This window comes from Malaya genurostris, chromosome 3 (assembly GCF_030247185.1).
Source record: "Malaya genurostris strain Urasoe2022 chromosome 3, Malgen_1.1, whole genome shotgun sequence".
NCBI classification, from domain to species: Eukaryota; Metazoa; Arthropoda; class Insecta; order Diptera; family Culicidae; genus Malaya; species Malaya genurostris.
In genome coordinates, this window is record NC_080572.1 from 250,093,255 (window position 1) to 250,112,737 (window position 19,483).

The 19,483-nt window shown below is 38.1% G+C and overlaps 1 protein-coding gene across 11 annotated transcripts in view; it reads left to right on the top strand.

Annotated features, from left to right (window-relative positions):
- The window catches only part of LOC131437950 (hepatic leukemia factor), a 421,032-nt gene that overhangs the window by 362,632 nt on the left and 38,917 nt on the right, over positions 1-19,483 (top strand). The gene's annotated exons all lie outside the window — the stretch shown is intronic.

Genomic DNA, 19,483 nt, shown 5'->3' on the forward strand with positions numbered 1-19,483 from the left:
TTCAGGCTTGATGGAATGTGGGAATGTTGGTTTCTTCGCAAACGATGCTAACTTTCTTGTTCCAGTATCTCATTGAATTTTGTGACTGTGCATCAGATGCAGTTTTTTCTCCCTCAGTAACAGTACGACCTTTCAACGGTACCAATTAAATGAATTCAAGGCAGCATTCTCAAAGTGAACTGTCATCCGCCACCCACTGATAATTTTCCCTTCAGTCGCACAGGCCTGCAAATTATTGACCGGTACTAGCACTGAACGGGAATAGAACATCAGTTCCCAATAGTTCGCCACCGGAGGCAACGGAGCAGAAAATAAACAACAAACGACATATCAGCGGACATGAACCCGCCTTGAGCTAAATTCGTTCTCGCCAACAATTGCCAACGAAAACATAAAACGAATAAAACTCCATGCTTCGTAGTAGCAACTGTAGATGGGCCCCATTTTCCTACGCTGCATCTATTCTTTAGCATCTTTTTCCTGGTTGTGTTAGTCGTTATCGGTTCGCTGAGAGGCCTAGCATGAATGAATTGCTAACTACACCCTGGGGGGGTTCGTAGGAGAAGCCGGCGGTGGCGGTGGTGATCACTCGGAACAATGGGTTGGTACTAGATGCCAACTCGTCTGCAGGGGAAGGGAAAGGAGAGAACTTGTACCTGGCCAAGCATCAGACGCATTGCATCTGGAGAATTGAACATTGGGGGAAAATAATTGGCGGAAGTGCTTGTAGCAATGATGAAACCGTGATTCGTTTCCCAGCCGGTTTTCCGATTATTTTGCTTTATTAGATTAGCCGTTCTGAATGGATTAGACGGTGGCGGCGTGGGGCCTTTGACTGATGCAGCGTACCGAACCGGAAGCATGTTCGATAGAGTTAATCAACGATGGAATGTAGGTTGAATTCTGCTACGACTACAGCATGCTTCGTAATTATGGTGTCGCCTGGTCCGTTGTCTGTCGGTAGCAAGTTTCACATTGAATCGAACAATCAAATGCCGGCTGATTTATTGGTTTCAGAACATGACTTTGAACATGAGGAAAAACTATTTCCAGGTGGACACAGCTATCATAATGGTTTCAATGTTAATGAACGCTGCGGATTGAGAAACCTATGCGTGCTAGGAAGTGCATTTGAATCTAATTTTTTATTAGCTTAGTTCTAGTTAAAAAATCCCATTCCTCACAGGCTAATAAGTGAAAACAAGGTTGCAAGTTTTATTAAATGCTTTTAGCTTCACGAAATGTTCTTATATGTTTGGCTTCAATAAACAAACGATCGTGTTCTGTGCGTAGGTTTTGCATAGGGTTGTCATGATTTTGAATCTCGACCTTCAAGTATTCTAAGTATGCTTTGGAAATTGTTGTTTTTTCAGGAATTTCAAGCGCACTCTATGAATATTGGAAGGCATGAGAGTAGTTAGATATCATTTACTTTCGTTCAAAACGAAAGAAAATGATGAATGAATCATTTTGTCGCCTGTCTCGTTTCGTCTTCGACTTGTCAGTGTATAAGCAGTTTAAATTGATCTACCATTGCCACCTAGCAATTCTAATTATTGGAGACACTCTATGCAATGGTATAGGTAAGTCACGGAAATTTGAAACATCCGTAAAAGTAATTTTTCGGGTGAGAAAATCACGGTGAAAACCGATTATCGAACCGAGGCCCAGATGGCCGAGTTTTATACACCATTCACTCAATTGATCGAATACGCAAAAGGCAATCAAATCCGTCTTTCGGTTCCGGATTTCTAAGTACTAAGTACTACAAGAGATTTTCACTATTGAGTTCTACCCATTCTTGTACAGCGTAAATTTTGGAAAGGCGCCCCATTGTAAAGTAAGTCATATTCTCGAAAAAATAAAAACAAGTGCATTAACTTTCCTCAGAAACTCAAATATGGTAGGGGAAATTAATGAGTTTGTTTAAAATTTTGTATCGCAACTCAAAGCGGCGAAATAAAACATGTAAAAAATGTCTAAACTGGCCTCAAAATTATACAAAAAATTAAATTTTACAGGTGGCCCAATCCCTCATATGATGCAAGTCATAAAAAGGTTCTGCACTACCCACCACATTCACCAGTCACAGCACAATTCGATTAAAAATTTTTAATTTAATAATTTAAGTTTAAAGTCACACTGCTTAAGCTCTAAGATTCCGAGGGTATTCGATTACCATTTTTTTTTCGCCAGGCTTTTCTATCCAATTTAAGAAGGTACAAAAAATTTGAAACTGAAAAGGTACTTATTAAAATTTTGTTACTTGCCAAGGTTTACGAGTTCAAGCGGTTTCAAAATTGAATTTCAACTATAAATGTGAAATATTCATTATGTGATTTACATTCTAGGAGCACAAACATACCATTCCAGTTAGTGTTGGTGATTGCCGAAAATTTGCCAGAAGCTGTTATTTTGCTATCTATATTGTATACAACATTTTCAATCCGGTAGAAGATGCTACAAGAACTCGAGTCTCTCAATGCATGAACCGTGAGAGAATTTTGGTACATTTCTTCGCTCCTTTTTCATACTCTGAGTATTTCACTCTCTTAAAAAAAATTTACAGTCTGATAATGATCGTTGCTGTGTGGAATTTCCCAAGAGAGAATTGCAAGTTGACAATTATCGCAGAAAATCGAATCGATGGTTCAACTTGATGATACTCATATTAGGTTGTAATATTTTAAAACCCTTGTGTGGAGCATTCACAGACATTTTCATAAACACAACTTATACAAAGGCTATATGCAGATAGTTAGAATAAGCGGCAATGGTAAAATGATTCTATCGCAATTATCCACTGCTCATACAGAATCGGATCGCGAAACGAGAATAAGCGACCGTTTGTTGCTTCAGAGAGAATCCCCACAGCAGCGAGCTAACCTTTGATTATCAGACAGTTCATCGAGAGAAATTCGCTCTCGCACTGGTGTCGATTCTATGTTAAATGAGCCATGCCGGGTTTTTGTTGTTGCGATGATTTCCGTTTCTCTTTGATGGCACTGATTCAATCGTGTGAAGAGTTGCCAGTGAACGTTCTTTGATACGATAAAAGCCATCCTTGATTCCAGTTTCCGTATTTGTATATTGTGTAATAGAGGATAAGCATTTTGCAAATATTGTAAGTACACAGAGATCTTTTTTGTGTCATTTCGTATGTGGTTTTTTACGCGGATTTCCAAAGTTGCGCAGTTCTTTTTATGCGAATTTCCCGAAACATCGTGTTTTTTTGCGAGAATTTTTGAAGCTAAGTGGATTTCCGGAGTTACTCAGCATTTTTTCAATGCGAATTTTCGAGGTTACTTGTTTTTATAGTAGATTTTCGAAGTTGCGTGATTTTTTTAACAATTTCGACAAATTTTAATTTTTTTTCCTATTTCCAAAAGATTGTAGATTGATTGTTGAAGCACTTCTTGCCAGAAAAGCATCTCGATAACCACTTGGCACATTATTTTTACCCATTCCATAAACAGTTGTACACAAAAGAAAGTGTCGAATTTTTTTCGAGTAGTCCTTAGACCCTGTAATTACTTACTTACTTACTTACTTACTTACTTACTTACTTACTTACTTACTTACTTAATAATTTACTTACTTACTTACTTACTTACTTACTTACTTACTTACTTACTTACTTACTTACTTACTTACTTACTTGCTTACTTACTTACTTACTTACTTACTTAATAATTTACTTGCTTACTTACTTACTTACTTACTTACTTACTTACTTACTTATTTATTTATTTACTTACTTACTTACTTACTTACTTACTTAATAATTTACTTACTTACTTACTTACTTACTTACTTACTTACTTGCTTACTTACTTACCGAAGCCGAATAAAAAAACACGAAAGTTTCATTTAAGAATTTCGATGGAATCGCTCATATATACAGAAAACATAGATACTTGAAATTGCTTTTTAAGTGTATTAGAAGCTCACGCATCCGTTCGAAATTCGGTTTAGTTTTTAAAAGATTTTACTTTAATCTGAAATAAAATGAAATTTCGTCATATTTATAATATTTTTTGTACCAATGATCGACTCTGCACAACTAAGAGATCTGCTTTTATTTAAATTATAATATTGCGTGCCCAGAATCTGAATTGAAAATGCAGTTTTTGGAACCAAACAAGTCGACTTATTGATAAAAGCATGCGCTGATCGTGTGAAACTGAAAATTGTACTCTCAGCTGCACAACTTTCTCCCTACACACAAAGTCACGATGCCTTAGTGGACAACCATTTGGTTTTTTAATTGTTGCTTCGAAAATTAGGAAAAATCTATTTTGGTTTATTTTGTTTGCCGTTGATTTTAGGAACCGATTTCTCGACATGATCGTAATGTGCAACTAACATTCGGGTACAAAAAGTGAAAAAAATTATGTTTCATATTGAGATGTAGTAGTTGACGCATATTGTTTTATGCTAGTACAATTATGAGCCAAACGATTTATTAAAATCTCGCTTTTAGCTCCCGGATTTCGGTCCATCACACCACAGCACTTGAGGAGCACAGCACTATCTAACCTAATTTCATTGGCATAGTTTACCGATTGCGATTGCGAGTAGCGGTGCGCCCAAAGCGGGCCCCATATTACATACAAACATCCTAAAACATCTCCTGTCCCACAAATCCACCACCGGTCGCACATCAAACCTCGACAGGTTTGACGCATAGAGCAAAAGAGAAATTGATATGACATACATTCGTTCGATCATGTGTCGTACGCGGTTCGTTCGTCCGCTGGTCCGGTTGGGCCGAACCGGCCATGTCCCGGAGAGCAGCAGGTTTTTGCGATCGGAACGGATTTGGATGTGTCAAAGCGCTTCGTAGCGCTTTCCTGCGGCAGGTGGAACCAGTTTTTCGGAAGCGATCGCCGTCGGTTGGATGGTTTCATAATCGCTTAATTAATGTGTGTTGGCGTAACGGGGCGACGATTTGTCGGGGGTGCGGAGTGTGGGCACGCGAAGCAGGATACAAAGTATGACATTAAATGGTGCAATAATGGTTGCTATAAAACTGTTTATTTTTAAGTACTATCGAGTCACTGAAAGTCATGTTTGGCCTAATACAGACAACCATTTCACTGAAAGCACGTACTACGTGCACAGCTTAATCATGTGATCATGAACGGATTGTAGAAAATGCACACGATCTACGTCAATCATACACCATTTCTTACGATTGATCATAGATCAACTGAACTACATTGTTTGATGCCCATGGTTTGATGCTGGGGCGGGAAGTACGAGGGACCTCGTGGTAAGTAAAGCTGTCCGCGCTTCATCGCACAGCTCCGGTGTTTGTTTTTATTTCCTTCTTCTTATTGTCGATCGACGTTCGTTCCTTCGTTCGTTCGTATTGTTTTGTTTTTCATGTGCTTTTTCTGCGGTAACGATTGCATAATCCTGTAGCGCCCGTTCGGGGCGGCGAGAAAGTTGCACTCGTACTCAGTTCGCATAGGTGTGCTTATGTTGCGCACTGTGGCCAGATTGGATATGGCTAAAATGTGACTCTAACACGTTGACACTGACCGATACTGCAAATGGGAAAAGTGGGATGCGGGAAGAGCAGTTTTATTCAATTGGTGGTGAGGTAAACAAACTAAGGTGATCGATTGTTTTTCATTCATTTCGGTATTTCTGCAGTGCAGCAGGGGCACCGTCTTGGCACAAGAAAGGGTATTTTTGCTGCACCCTAAGGTGATATTTGATTTAGAGGCTGTGTGATTTTTTAGGATTGGCTCATAAAGCACTTTGTATCGTTGATGTTTATATTTATATTCGACCAGGGAAAATTTATACACGAATGTTTACGATGTACGCTATGATGAGTAGGAAATCCTATTTTCATAGAAAATAAAATTTCAATCTCTAGCAGGACAATAGTAAAAACTCGAGAGTTGTAAGATTTGTTTTCTTAGTCAATGCGTTTCCCATCGATGAAAAGACGTTCTAATCAAAATGTGCCAAGTCTACAGGTCTACAGGTGATTATGGCAGATGTAGTAGAAGTTTCCAATCAAGCATTGATTTCTACGGAGTGACATTACAGTGTATTCGAGCTCATTTGAGATACTCTTTGCTAATCCTACCACACTATGTCTTTTTCCCAAAACAATTCGGTCTGGTACTCTATGTTAGTCCTGACGTTTACCAATTTACGCTTCGGATTCTCAAAATATATACATTTTTCGTGACGCGTTACAAACCGGAACAAAAATCTGTTTTTGTAGAGTAAAAGGAGCATTTCTTATTTCCATTTGTTCATTTGTTCAGTTTTTGTGAAATCCATTTCCCAACCTTTCGAATGTTGCCCATGGTTGTCAAGCGATAGGAAATGGTGCTGTGTTTGTGTAATGATTAAAGTTCGTAATCTATTTCGAACAATTTTCGCGTTCCTGAAACCAGCTTTCACAATTTTGAACAATTGTAGTAAGATTGCCATAGCTCTCAACAAGAACTCGATGACTTTCCGATGCCTTTTTCTTTTGATTGATTAAATAAGAAAATCTTTACATATCGCTAATGTTAAACACAACATAAAAGAATGCTTTAAAGCTTGCTTCAGATAGAATTGGAACAAAGACAATTGCCTGTATTTCAGTTATTTATTATTGAATTAAAGATCTTTTTCGTATACAAATGTAGCGCCTTCTTCATACTTTTAAGAAAAATTACGGGTCAAATTATTCGTCACGGTTGTTGTTGCAAATGCTCCTTTCATCGCTATTAGGACCATCCTTTGGAAATGATTTATCTTTGACTAAACTGTCGCAACTTCTCCTTTCTGCCACCATACAAGACATTCGTATGCTAAAATTGGTCTAACGATAGTTGTGTAGATCCAATGAATGTATCTGGGTTTGAGTCTCCATGACTTTCCAAAAGCTCGTCTGCATTGGCCGAAAGCCTCGCAAGCTTTTTTAATCCTGATGTCAATGTGAGCAGACCAATTCAGTTTTGCATCAAGAATAACCCCGACGTATTTAACTTGATCAACCACAGTGACCTCTGAACCGAAGAACTGTAGCGGACGAGCTCCTGTGATTATCCTACGATAAGTGAAAAGCACCATTGATGTTTTGCCCGGATTTACAGATAATCTAACCTGATAACACCATTGTTGAACAGATCGCAGGGCTTGCTGCATTAAATCAAAGAGAGTGATAATGCTTATACCGGTCAGCAATATATGATAATCGTCGGCAAAACCATAAGTCGGATATCCAAGGTTATTAAGTTTCCTTAAGAAACCATCAGCGACTAGGTTCCAAGATATTCCGTTCACGACTGCATTGTTTAACCTCCCGCAGCCATTCAGTCCTCGGCACGGAAATACACCTTGACTTAGGAGTTCCTATTTTTGTGGCCTTTTACGACATGGAACAGGGAACCAGTGGATCAATTCTTGGTAGAAAATTATTCCGCCGGATGCCACACGGCTGCAAATTTGTCGGCAAAAACAAATTTAAATTTGGCTGGAAGATCCCCCAGAGCCGTTGCCAAGTAAAATTTTTGACCTGGGATTTGCCCGAAGTCAGCCTTGACACCATAGTGTAATGCTAAAATCGTTTGACGTGAACACGTCTTACTTTACTATGGGGAGCCTTTTTAAAACTTACCCTCTGGGAGAGTGATAAGTTTTTGATCGTGAATATCGCCAAGACTTTACTTTTATATAGTCTGCACAATTGACTGAGCAGGAAGTAATGCATTTCGGTTGGTTCAGGTCCAGAGTTCAGTTTCAGTATCAAGAATTGAGTTCCTGAATATAGTTGCCAGATTAGAGCTCAGTTCCAGATTCAGAACTCAGTTCCAGAATAAAGCGGCTCTTATTATGGAACTCTCACTTTCACTTTCACTTCACTCACATATCACCTCACTTGATTTTACCTATTACCAGTATCACGCATAGTAAAGTGATCACTGTAGTGGAAAAAACTCATTTTTTCAGCAAAATTTTGGTGGCGTGATGTTCATAATGACATCAAGTTCATACAAGTAATTATTTTTGTCTCTGAAGCGACTTCCATAAGGCGGACCTACATTCACTTTACTCGATTTTCACCGTGATGTGATACCGATAATAAGGGTCACAATCACTTCACTTGGTTTTCACCGTGTAGTGGTACCGGTAATAAGGGCCAGCATTCAGTTCCAGAATTTAGTTTCAAATGGAGGAGGAGTATTTTACTGTTCTTACGTTGTACATTTAAGGGAAATGACATCAATATTGTGGAGCATCGAAGTGACAATATTAACCGGTTCTTTTTTGAGCCTTCATCAATACTGCGATATTTTTTTTGGCATTAGCAAATCGGCATCTAAGCCCTTCTAAGGTCTTCAAATCAGCCCTTCTAAGGTCTAGAAATGTATACGAAAAGCTCTAAGAATTATTCAACTGTTGAAATATGCAAAACGAAAGTGAAAATAATCAGTTTGGTGAACCATTCTCAGTGTGCTTTATATTTTAAAAGCGTTTTGTGTATTGGTTTGAATGCGTTTTGGACTTGCGATTGGCGTCAAATATTTCATTGTTCAATGCATCTGCATTGAATTAGGGCAATTATTCATATTTACGTTAATCTGGTTATGTCTCTGACATTACTCACCCGCCTTTTTACAAGAACTGGACGAAAATATAGTCGGCTCTTCGGAAATATATGTTTGGATTCAAAAATCAACATCAACATCAACATCAAGAATGTATCTTTGCGTAAAAACCTCTTCAAATCGTTGTAACTCAAAAACTGTTAATGGTTGAAAAATAATGTCGAAGAAGAAGTAGAAGTAGGAAATGTATTAGTCACTCTAAAAAATCAATACTTATAAAAAGCAGTCAAGCGCTTTTTTCTGAATTCAAAGATTTATCGTAAGAGTTATTAATTCCGAAATTTAGATTTTAAACCTGTTATTGAAACCCCATCATTTGCGTTTATGCTATTTGTATCTTGAGCAGTTACAGCTGACATAATTTTAAGTTGTTTTCAATAATTTAAGTTCTTGGTGAAAATAAGCCGATTAGTGATGAAAAAGATTCTAGAGGTCAAGTTCATTCATAGCAACCTTCTACCGAGAAGTTGCCGTGCTCGAGATATTTAGACACGAAGTTAAAAAAAACCTCAGTCTTTTTTAATTGTTTCATTTTTTCTAATCGGTTGTTTAAATTAAATTGGCACATACATAATTTACACTGACGTCGGCACATAAAAAATTTACACTGACAAGTCGAAAAATTAAAAAAAATACCGAAAAGATCAAACCAAAAAGACAATTGTTTCATAATTTTATTTCAAACTTAAACTCAAGATTTACATCTGATTTTAATTTAATTAGTTTGAATTCAAAAGTTAAGAAATTTCAGTTAATTTATTTTATAGGCATTTTTATAGCTTCAAGTTCCAAATAAAAAAAATCTTTTAAGCAATGGAATGTGATTTTATAGATCGAATGGTATAAATTTATAAACAATTCATAGTTTATTATATAGTTTATAGTTCGTTCTTCCATAAGAAGCCGTTTTCGAGATATTTAGATATGAAATTCAATGTTTCAGCAATTTTTTTGCATTTGATCAGTAGAACCACATTCTATTGTTTAAATGAATCAAAAATTTAGAAAGAAACGTTATGAACGTGAAAATCAATTTTTGAATTTCGGCTTAGTTCGTTTGAGGTTTAGTTTTATTCTTCAGTATAATTTCTATCTAGAGCGCTACACTTGGTTCATCGGTTCTCAAAAATTTTGATGCCATTTGAAAAAAGGCGGGTGGGTAGTGTCAGAGACATAACTGGATGTCGTGAATACGAAAACAACTGACATGTTCCTTAACACTTCCGAATATCAATTAGTTGATCAATTGTATGAATTATGCAAGCATACCCTTTTTTCACATTTTTCGCAAAAACAAAGAACTTGAGCTTCACTTGATCTCGATTACTGTGAATTTCACACAGCGAAAACTGCACAAATCTAATCAAACTGTTCTAGATTTGCTCTTAACTGAGGATATTTACCTTCGATTTGCGAAGAAGAAATCCTAATAGTTCTTTAGAAAATTTTAGAGCCATTAGAACAGCTGATTTTGTGTGATGCTCTCCACCGTTGTTCTCTTTTCGTTGTTTTTCACCAATGCAAACGACTAGCAGCTGTGGCGTAATCGCTCTTGTCGGAAGCGAAAGTAGTTTTGCAAACGACACAAAATACATCTGCTCGCAGTGGCAAAAGAATCCAAACTGATCCAATTTTTGTTAGGAGGTTTATTTTTACGTGATTTCGTTTGTAGCTTTTTCACTAATAGGAGGTCCTAATGGCTATAAAAATGGCCGCATAAAGAATTTTAATTTCGATTATTTAGTTTCGGATTTGTATTTCATTGTAAGAAACTATCAGGATGCTATACGGGGGTCATTCATGCCTTTCAGAAGAACCAAATTGTGGAACTCACTACGATATTAAGCACTGTTCGGAACATTTTTCTCGAACGATTTGTTGTACAGCAGAAGATATTTTGTTCTCTTCCTCAGAACTTCCTCCTTCCTCCTGTTGCTATACACGTTTAAGTTGAAAAATTTCGATTCTATTGGTAGTTAGATTATATAAATCCTTTCACAGATCACTGAGCTATGAGCTTTAAAAATACGAGAAAGGAAAACGCGCTTTATGAATTATCCTCTTTGATACTCGTTTATACCAAACACTTCAGAAAATTTAATTTTGAATAATTTGAGATTATGTCACACAACTGAAAATTTCATCATAAAATTGTGATCATATTTCCTATGGCATGTAGCAAAAATTATGTTGATTCGTTAGATACAACAAGAGATATTCACGATCAAAAACTTATCACTCTCTCAGAGGGTAGATTTTGAAAAGGCGCCCCATAGTGAAGTAAGTCGTATAGTCGACAAAAAAAAAAGATTTGTCAAGACGTGATGCGTCTCTTTTCATAGCTTAGTGAAAACTAGAACCTATCTGACACGATCAGCTGTTATTCAAACACTAGTGAATAGATTGCCATGAAATTTGGTATTGGGTTATCTAGAGACTTGTTCTCAACAAAAATACACACGGATCTAACCAATTCACGGCTTTTCTGTGAGAGGCCCGGGGCTTTTCATTTCATGCAGTAACTTTTCTCAGAGACAGTTGAGCCGATTCTCTCCAATTAAGATTAGAATAATAGGTATAATTGTCTCATACAAAGTTCCTGAATTCAATTTCAATCCGATTCCCGAAAAAAAAATTTCAATTTCTCGAGTATTTTTCCACAAGTGATGGCGAAATGAAGTGCAAATAGTCGTAAAACTGACGTAAGGTGTATATATAAACCTATTCTGGGACTACTAGTGTCCGGTTTCCGGTTCCGAAAGCACCGATGATAGTGAAGAAAAATTCTAAAAACGTAGCTCACTTTCATTTCTCAGTAACGGATAACCGATTTTCACAAATCTTATTTGAAATGAAAGCTCCCATTGTTTCAAAAGATACTATGCAGTTTCATGCAGATACGACTTTTGCTTCCAAAAACATAGGGCGATGAGTGTCAAGACTTTTAAACCACCATACAAAATGACTATTCATAACCGGTACGTGCTGGTACGGAAAAGGAAAACACCACACAAATGAAGTATACAGCGTGCTTTGTTCAACTTCGTATACCGCTTACGGGGGCACGAAAAGAAAACGAAAACTCACAACGCTTTCGAAACACAACCGAACCCATCGGCTGTGATTACAAATGATTATATTGATAATAATAACAAATACAAAAAATCGATCACAAAGCATGTTTCATTATGCTGCTTGAAAAGTATTACCACCCATTTAACTTCAAATTCTTATACAGCAGTAACAGAAGTAGGGGTTCTTGTTTGGTTTCAGGTTCGTTTAATTGACTCAATGACTAGTGAATCAACCAGCATTAATTCGAACAAAGTCTTTGTTCCTATTATCAATATTCAAATGGAATAGTTTTTTTTTCGCTGAACATATTATATGTTTTGTCAAAATCTGTCTGTGTCTTATCATCACAAAATTTACGACACATATGAGTACAAAATTTTGAAAGCAGATTTCATAACTTTTTGAACTTTTAGGCCTAGCTTTTTACGACTGTGACGGTCTCCAAGTTCCGGCTCTGGAAATAGTTTGTCAAAAACTACATCGGAACTTTCATCGATTTCTAATGAAATGTTAATGAGGAAGGCATCATTACACCACAAGCTAGATTAAAACAGGTTATTTCCCTGCAACTGTTCCTACAACGTTCCAACATTTCTACACCAATTTTATGTCATGATTTCTCTTTAGCCCCGGAATGATGATGATGATGATGATGATGATGGTCCCCCTCATACCCCTACAAAGGTGCGAGCAGAACGAGTTATCTAAATGATAATTAATATTTTAGCACATATCTTAACCAGTAAATGAAAGAAAACGATCTGAATCATCTAGCAGGTATAGATTCTTTTTCAAAAGAACGACTGACCACTAAATAACATTCAAACATTTCGGATTTACTATCCAGGGTTAATGAATAAAATTTCCAACCCGGGAAGATCCTTGATCACATCAGGAATCGAACCCGATATCGTTACCAGTATCAGACAGTTATTCACCTGGCTCTTCCCACAGGACCAGTCCATCGCTACACACATCAGCTACGATGGAGTAACGAGACTGCGGATGAGCAGAGCCAAGCCCAATTCCATCAACAACTGTCGATCCCAATTAGTTTTCTGAATCTATTCCTTAAATTATTAATCAAACCTTGCGATCAATACGCTTCAATTTATTCTTTGTCTCGATTAAAAAGATATTAAACTTTAGGTCATTCGTCACTTCTGGCCAGAAAACTCTCTGACCTTTCTATGTTCTGGGTTAGGAATCGAACCCAGGTAGACTGCATGAAAGGCCTCGACTATCACGCCATACCCGTCAGTCTCAGTCTCAGCAATAATGGAAATCTCTTAGAAAATCTACTGAATATGGTAGATGCGATTGCAATTCGAGAATCTGTTGTGGGAAAACCCAAATTGCAAACAATTTTTTCATATCAAAGTTTTCAAACTAAGTTGATATCAACTATCTTCTGCATCTTTGCTGATTTGCTTCGAGCACAATCCGGATAATGCTTAATAAAGTCATTTCTTCACTTGCTCAATATTTTGTCGTGAATACGACTTACTTTACTATGGGGTGCCTTTTCAAAATTAGCCATATGGAAGAATGGGCAGAACTTAATTGCGAATATCTAAAAAATATGAACAGGAATTTAGGACGACGATTTTGAGGTAGTTAGGCACATGTCTTCATCTGAATGCGTATAAAAGGGGAACCGTGGTCGAAAATCGATCATTTCTTCTTGTTTGTTGAATGGACTCAGACGTCGTGAGGATGATTTATCATTTGGTTTCCGGTTGTCGATGGAGCGATATCATCAACCAGCAGCGACGGAGAGTGCACCTTTCGCGTGGTTAAAACCTCAAACGCGCAGGTAGCAACTCTCATTGTCATTCTGGAACTATATTCCGGAACTGATTTCAGTTCCGAAATTGTAGTATTGAACTCTGAGTCTGCTTTTAGTTCTAAATTTAGTTTTTGGACTCAGGTCCAGTTCCTTATTCCCGAATTCTTCTATTCGGTTCTTTTTAGAATCATAATAATTATGCGACATTTTACTGTACTCTATGCAACCCACTTTGGTAGTCGTGGCGAGAAATTTTCAAGTTTCAGAGCTTAGAGCTTAGTTCTGCGTGCTGAACTGGATTCTGGAAAAAGATTCCGGAACTGATTTCAGTTTCGAAATTGTAGTCTACTAAAGTCCAACTGAATTCTGAGTCTATTCTAAGTTCTGAATTTAGTTCTTGAGCTTAGGTCCAGTTCCTAATTCTTCAAATCGGTTCTTTTGTCCTGAATACGACTTTACTGTGGGGCGCCTTTTCAAAATTTACCCTGTACAAGAATGGGCAGAACTTTACCACAAATATCTTTTGATGTACTTAACCCAACAACATATATTTTTCTACAAGCTATTATTTGTCCGGCTGCTCGGCCATCCATGGAAGTTGACCATCAATGTTAACTTCCCTCTCTGAGCAGCCTAGATAGCCGTGTAGTGTCGGTAGCGGTTTCCCAACTGGCTAAGAATAACGCTACGGTCCACCTATACCGGTGGTATAAGTCCACCAAACAGGTAAGCCGTGTGGCATCCGGCGGAATTATTTTTTACCAAGAATTGATCCACTGGTTTCCTATTCCATGTCGTAAAAGGCCACAAAAATAGGAACTCCTAAGTCAAGGTGTATTTCCGTGCCGATGGCTGAATGGCTGCAGGAGGTTAAACATTGCAGTCGTGAACGGAATATCTTGGGTTTTTCCCTTACTGGATACACGCAATGCTTAGCAATCAACTTCTTTGATCATCGCTTCGGCAGGCCAGAGATTAGAAAGCTGAGTGTCTGTGGGTGTCCTCAAGGTGGTGTACTATCCCCACTTTTATGGAACCTAGTCGCTGATAGTTTGTTAAGGAAACTTAATAACCTTGGATTTCCGACTTATGGTTTTGCCGACGATTATCATATATTGATGACCGGTATAAGCATTAACACTCTCTTTGATTTAATGCAGCAAGCCCTGCGATCTGTTGAACAATGGTGTTGTCAGGTTTGGATTATCTGTAAATCCGGGCAAAACATCAATGGTGCTTTTCACTCATCGTAGGATAATTACAGGAGCTCGTCCGTTGCAGTTCTTTGGTTCAGGGGTCACTGTGGTCGATCAAGTTAAATACGTCGGGGTTATTCTTGACTCAAAACTGAATTGGTCTGCTCACATTGATTTCAGGATTAAAAGAGCTTGCATGGCTTTCGGCCAATGCAGACGAGCTTTTGGAAAATCATGGGGACTCAAACCCAGATATATTCATTGGATCTACACAACTATCGTTAGACCAATTTTAGCATATGGATGTCTTGTATGGTGGCAGAAAGGAGAAGTCGCGACAGTTCAGTCAAAGCTAAATCATCTCCAAAGGATGGTCCTAATGGCGATGACAGGAGCATTCACGACAACTCCTACTGCTGCTCTAGAGGCGCTACTGTGCATTAAACCACTACATGTGTTCCTAAAACAAGAAGCATTATCTTGTGCATACCGTCTTAGGGTTACAGGGCTTTGGAACAGTAACCCATTAGAATATGCTACCAGTCACACTCGCTTGTGGTCTCAAATGGTTCCGTGGGATGAGTATTTACTCGCTCCTAGTGACCTAACTCTCACATGCAGTTTTCCTTTTAAAACATTCAAAGTGAGCTATCCTCTTCGTTAGGAATGATTGTCTGGTTGTCTGGAACGACAACTTGATGAACACATAGTTTGTTTTACGGACGGTTCTCTGTTGAATGGTCGTGCTGGTGCTGGTATCTACTGTCGTGAAATAGGCTGGAGCAGTCTCATTCACTTGGTAGATACTGTACTGTGTTCCAAGCAGAAATCTACGCAATTCTGTGTGGAGTACAATCGGCACTTCAGCAGAGGATCTGTGGTAAACGTATTTATTTTTGTTCCGACAGTCAGGCAGCCTTAAAAGCACTCAGTTCGAATGACTCACGGTCGAATCTAGTGATCGCATGTCGAACTCAAATTGAAGACCTCAGCATTTCAAATGCTGTTTACTTCTTATGGGTACCCGGCCATTCTGGTATTACTGGAAATGAATGGGCTGATGAGTTGGCTAGAGCTGGTGCAACGAATGATTTCGTTGGTCCTGAACCAGCTTTACCACTTTCAACTAGTTGGATAAAGCACAAGATACGTTCTTGGGCTGCATCCAAACATGCCAGCTACTGGCGCAGCTTGCAAACTTGCGCTCAGACAAAAGCATTTCTACCAGATTTAGATCTGAAAATGTCAAAGTGTCTACTGCATTTCTCCAAGTATCATTGATGTGTTCTGGTCAGAGCTCTGACTGGACATTGCAAACTCAATTATCACATGGCTACTATTCAACGTGCTGAGTATTATTCGTGTGATTTGTGTGAATGCGATTGTGGTACTTCATATCATCTGATATGTAACTGTCCCGCATTGACGCAGCTACGTATCCGGGTTTTTGGTTCTCCATACATGGTTGAGTCTGTGTATGCGGAGCTAAAATTGAAGGATATTCTCTCGTTTCTCACCCAATGTGGTAAGGAGCTATAGTCAGAAGGGTTCATCGTTCTTCCTGGAGTGAATGAATCCCTTCTGTATTCACCTTAAATAGGGTTTGGCAGATTGTTTGGCATCCTCTGGGGGGTACCGAATTTACTTCTGCTCGTACATACTGCGAGTCGTTCTGCATTCTTCCGGGAGTGCAGAATGGTGTCGCTTTTGTAAGATCTCTAAATCCTCTCGGGGGTTGGAGGTTTTATTAACAGCAGACTGTTCGGGACCTCGTAGAGGTTCAGAATTTCCTTCTGCTTCCACTAAATGTGATCCTCAGCAGATTGTTCAGCATCCCTTATGGGTGCAGAATTTACTTCTGCTTTTATGTGTTTTTGTGTCGTCAATTTTTCCCATCCTCCTAGTCCAACCCTTACCATTTCCTTCAATCCTTCCCTCTTATATATCGGAAAAATGATGTTAAAAACAAATTGATGGCAAGGCACAAATCTCCAAATATCAAGGGGAACGTGCCATTTGAGCCAATTTGTTCTGATTCCTGATTCCTGATAGGTCCAGTTCCTAATTCTTCAAATCGGTTCTTTTGTCCTGAATACGACTTTACTGTGGGGCGCCTTTTCAAAATTTACCCTGTACAAGAATGGGCAGAACTTTACCACAAATATCTTTTGATGTACTTAACCCAACAACATATATTTTTCTACAAGCTATCAGTAGTATGATCAGGAATTCGTGATTAAATTTTCAACAGCGTGAAAAAACCCTAAAAATAATTGAAAAACAAAGTTTTCTAAAACTTTTGGAAATAATGAAGAAAATTCATCACGCTTGCTTGCCTTTTTCGCATCCGGACGACGGTTTTGAGGTAGTCAGGCACATATCAGAACCTACTGAACAAATAGAAAAGGTAATCTTTGAATGAAAGCTACAGACGGAACTGGATGGTCGAGGTGAGGTTCTCTCATCAACATCAGTAAGAACAAACCAAGTATAAAGAGTGAAACGCTCAGGTCGTCTTCTCATTTGGATTTCGGTCGTCAGGAAGAGCAGTCAGCAATGGCCGTAGACCTTTTGCGTGGTGTAAAGCCTCAAACGCTCAGGTCACAGAGCCAGTTTTCAGGATAATTTGATTAACAACAGTTTTTAATGTCTTAGAGAATTACACAATTTGGCCCTTCTAAATGCCAGAAAATTATCTCGTACGGCATTTTGATAACTTTTTTCACTGAAATATTTAAATCCGAAACGAAATAATTGACATCAAAATTATGTATGTTTCTATTTAGAACAATAATTGTATACCCAAAGAATTATGCGAAATTTTCTTCACTATACTGTATACGGCCCATTTTTCAACCACTTGTAGTTTGTAGTAGAACTTTTCTGCTGATTTGCTATGTAAAATACATAGCACCGACTTAGAAGCCATTAATGAAAGGTTCCTTTCAGAACTACCATTATTTTATCATAAAGAACTATACTGGTTATTTCGTAATATTTAATTGAGTGTCAGAATGTTTAATGTAACTAATCTGTACTTTAGTTTAGGAGTATCGTTTCAAATTCTAGTAGTGAAAAAGAGGAAAGCTTGCACAATTCACACAATCGATCAACTAATTGATATTCGAAAGTATAAAGAAAGAGTGTCAGTTTTATTCGTATTTATGACATCCAGTTATGTCTCTGACATTACACATCCGTAATTTTTTCCATTGAAAAAGTATGTTTTATGAGCACATAGTATTCTTTCATGATCATTATATTCTAATTTACCAAAAGTAGCGTCATTGAAAGCACAATAACCAACACAATAATGAAGCGAATGTTGTGGAATTTTTTTAAAAAACATCTGAAGGATTTTTGCTTAGTGACACAATCTACCTGGCGGGTCAAGGACTTGTTACATTTACTTATACATTGTGCGACAAGTCCTTGTTTCTGAAACTGTAGACAGAAATCAATATGTAAGCATCTTGATATGTTTTTCAATAGTAATATACGTTTGGTGAATATGTGAAATGAAATCATTTAAGTTTGTAGTGATTGAAAATACTCCACAATCAGTCAGACAAATTGATTATAAAACTTATCAGACCAACAACAAATTTCATATAAGTTTTCTACTTTGGTCGGAACCTACTTCCGACCAAAGTAAAAACTTATATGAAATTTGTTGGTTTGATTTTGCTTTAAAAAATATTTCTGTTCGAGTGTACACTTTCGTACCAAATCTTACAAAACTAATAATTGTGTAACATAAGAATTCGAACAAGTTGCAATTGCTACTAGGATATCATAAGGGGAAAGTATCACATCATAATCGCTGGTTTCCGGAAATCATCGAAACACTTCACACTCTTGGCCGCACATCGAAAAATGACCTAAAGACCCGTTTTCTCCACGCAGACCCACAAATTGAAATTTGTTCACCGAACATCGTAGCCTTTTCCCCATTACGCTGCTGGAGTAGTTAGCACTGAAACTATGTCATATTTCATATGATCCATCATCAACAGGTACAAACAAACCTACCGACCAACCAACCCATATTCGGTTACCTTCCACATACACCAACACACAAACACACACACATTCCGGCTAATACCTTCACGCTTAGACCAGAGCGGAGCACTCGTTACAGTGCTACATGCATGCCAACCAACATACTTTTATGTATTTAGCGATCAGCACTGCGATGCGGTCGGTAGTCTTTTCTGATAATAAACGTGCGCTCAGCATAACATTCCGACCACTGCCGCACCGCTAATTACCATCCTCGTAGACGGCCGTCATCGTTAAGCCTTCATAATTGTAGTCACTTATTGCCGCATAGTGGTCGCAGGTACCAACCGTTGTACAATTGTGGGCGGATCGGTTGGGAGTGGGATGATGAAGTGTCGATTGGGATTGTCACCGATGCTTTTTGGTTTGGACATGTATTCCTTTTTGCTAGTTCCATTAGTAGGTAGCATAGAGTAGTTCCAATAGAAGATTTCTATTTAAATAACTTTTAAAGTCTAATTAAATTTCAATTTGTGAAAAAAAATTTTCGGTTCATTTTTCCAAAACCTTCCGAAACACTGTTTCCAATTGAGTAATCTTCGATACAGGAACAATGCACACGCAATAACCGATTGAACTTACCGGGCACGAACGCACGGATTGCGTGCTAGTAGGTCTGCAGGGTTCGTAACATGGAACTCGATATGTTCGAGAAAATGCACCTCACCTCTCCTACCCTAAACTAGGCAACATGGGGCAACACGAGCAAAAGCAGCCTTCCGTACATGAAGCAT